This window comes from Urtica dioica, chromosome 1, assembly GCF_054948205.1.
Source record: "Urtica dioica subsp. dioica isolate 48M chromosome 1, U.dioica_male_clone48M_v1_H2, whole genome shotgun sequence".
Taxonomy (NCBI): domain Eukaryota; kingdom Viridiplantae; phylum Streptophyta; class Magnoliopsida; order Rosales; family Urticaceae; genus Urtica; species Urtica dioica.
The window spans coordinates 50,258,570-50,261,669 of record NC_142756.1 but is presented as its reverse complement, the minus strand read 5'-3'; positions in this window follow the sequence as shown (position 1 = coordinate 50,261,669).

Here is a 3,100-nt window from a genome sequence, read left to right as displayed (position 1 = left end):
GGATGAAACAGATGCTTGCTGAATATGGTGTCGGACAAGATGTCATGACATTGTTCGCGACAATATCAGTGCCATCAATATTTCAAGAAATTAGGTCCAACATAGTAAGATAAAGCACATTGAAATCAGGCACCATTTCATTCGGGATCTAGTGGAAGATAAGAAGATCAAACTTGAATATATTCACACTGAGAAACAACTTGCAGACATCTTTACAAAGGCTTTGGATGCAAGGACATTTGAAAGTCTCAGATCCTCTACAAGATTATGTGTGATCGAACAATAGCAATTACTGAGATGTGGAGAGCTGGTTGTTTGTGATTCTTCTATCCTCTTTGATAATTTGTCTCTGTTTTATGCTGCTTTGTTCTACATAAGTGTGTTTTCATGTGCCCATTTGTCATGGTTGGCCCATTCGGCTTATTGGCCGGGCTAAAATGCCATCTAACTCAAGTTTGGGCTGGAGCTGGACCAATGCCCATTTAACTGACAGTTTATTTTTCGAGGAAGCCTGGGAAGTTACCTCTTTTTCAAATTTCTCTAAAGCCATATTTCTTGATTTCTCGCCCTCTACTCACAAAACTTCTTTGAATTGTGTGACCACCCCTCTTAACAGTTATTTGTGTGGTAGTTATCTTGGATTTTTCATCACAATGGTGGGTACAAGAAGCGATATTAGCACTACAGGGTCAGAAAAGAAAGAAAAATCAAAGATGAAGGCGAAAAATGTCGGAAGAAAATGGGCTAAACTCGAGAGCAACATGCATGGCGTTAGGGTCAGGGGCATGCAACCCAATAAGCGTGCCCATGGTGTGTCTGGAGGTGCAATTACTGGGTCGTCTGTTCCCCCTCCAAACCCCTCTCTCACCACCGTAAGAGAAGCCATGAAGAAGAAAGATGCTCTCACCATCACTGACATCACGGGGAGCGTCAGTTTCAGCAGTTCTTTTGAAGAAAGAGACGAAACCAATGATGCTATCGTGGAAGAAGCTCACACTAGCGTCTCGCCCCTGGAAAGCCCGCATAAAATGGTCCAAGGTAACCCTGACTCTACTGTTCTTTTAAAACCTATTGAAGAGAACCCTGGGGACATTAATGTTTTGGAGTCTCTCCTCGATGAACAAGAACCCCCACATGATGATGTGATTGGGAGAATTCTGGGGTTAGGTCAAGATGTTGTGAAGGATGTCCCGACATCCTCTGCTCAGGTTCATGAGGACAGGACTGATAAGGGACATGATGTTGGAGAGGCTGTTCTTGCCTTTTTAAAGGAAAAAGTAGTGCATGATGTTGACGTGTGTATCACCACTCTTTTGTCTGAGAAAAGGAAGAGGAAAATAAAGATTTATGAGGCAAGTGTGCCAGTTGTTCCAGTTAAGGAGAAGAAAAAGGAGAGAAAGGTCAAGGTTGGGCTTAACAAGAAGAAAGTCAAAAAGCCTGTTGTGGAACCTGTTGCTGACGAGTCCATTGAGGCTGAAGAAGAGGTACCTGTGTCGTTTCTTGGCATTAGGAACAAGAGATCCGTGGGAGGACAAAAACTTCCCAAGAATGTCCCGGCTGGTCCCATGAACAATGAATCTTTTCACAAGGAAGATGGCGTTCTTAAGCGGAGGTTTGTGTATCATCATGCTATCTTTCCCGAGAAAGAGCTGTCTAGTGAAGCTCTAAAGATCGGAATCGTCATGGAACTCCTGCATGATGCTGAGATGATCAAGACGGTCACCAACATTGGAGTCTACTACCCCACTTTGGTGAAGGAATTCATTGTCAACTTCTCCTCATCCTTTGATGTCCCTGATGATGCTGAATTCAGGAAAGTGTATGTCCGAGGGTATTGCTTTGGGATTTCCCTTGAAGTTATCAACGACTTCCTTGGTCGAGGGAAAATCATTATCGCTGATCGGATTCCTTCCCTGGACGTCATTGCTAAAGAAATCACTGGTGATGAGACCAAAGTTTGGCCGTCCAAGGGCACATTACCTTCTTCTGATCTCACTGCCAAATACTCAGTTCTCTATCGCATCGGCATTGCTAACTGGGTTCCCTCTTCTCATGGGTCTAGCATCAAGGCAGAGCTGGCTAGCCTGATCTACCAGATAGGTACACGCTCTTTTTTTTTTTTTTTGGAGAATTTGTATTTGATCATGTGGCAAAACATGCCAAATCTTATGCCGTGAAGCTTCCCATTGGATTCCCTTTCATCATCACTGGCATATTGCTTAAGCAAAACAAGAACATTCTGCGAAGTACTGATGTTGTAGGGAAAAAGCCTAGCTCTTTCTTTTAGTCACAAGCTTTTCGAAAGGAAACATGCCCGTGATCTTGTCAGACCATCTGTCATGACATCTGTCGCCTCCGGTAGCACAATAAGGGTGGGATCTGTTTCTGATAAGGTTCAAAGGAATGTTCTGAAAGAGCTTTGTGAGGAGATTGACGTCCTCAAGAAGACCATTGAGACCCTCTCTCGCAGGAAGTCCAGCGGTGAGGGTCTAGTGCGCGACTTGACTTCTTATCCTGCTAAGGAGGATGCTTCTACTTCTCAGCTTGGTCAGGATGGTGATGCTGAAGGTACTGGTGGTGATGAAGATAGTGAAGGTTTTGGCAACAGTAGCATAGATGACTTCGATAATGAGACTGATGATGACTCCTCCCACACTGCTGCCCAATAATCTTCTTTCTCTATGGTCTATAACTTTTGAACTACAGCTTTTTATCGTTTGTCGATGTTGTGTGTTCCGGTTGAAACACCCTTACTACTATTTGTGTTCAACCTCTGTTACTTCTCTGGTATATTATATTTGATGTTTGCTTCAGTTCTCTTATATATGGCCAGATATTTGCTGTTTACTCTCCCTGTCTTGGTCGATCCTTACCTTTAGTATGTTTTGAGTCAATCAGGGGGAGATGCGTCATGAGGATAATTTATTTTGGCTTGATGTCATTTATTTTGATGCTCTTTTCTGGTCATGACACTTGTTTGAGAGCTGCTCTGGAAGTGCTTGCCTAAAAAATAGCCAAATGGGGAGATTGTTGTTACGTGATAAGTTGGCTTTATTTTTTAGAGCAAGATGTATGGAAAGATGTCGGTCATCATGTTTCT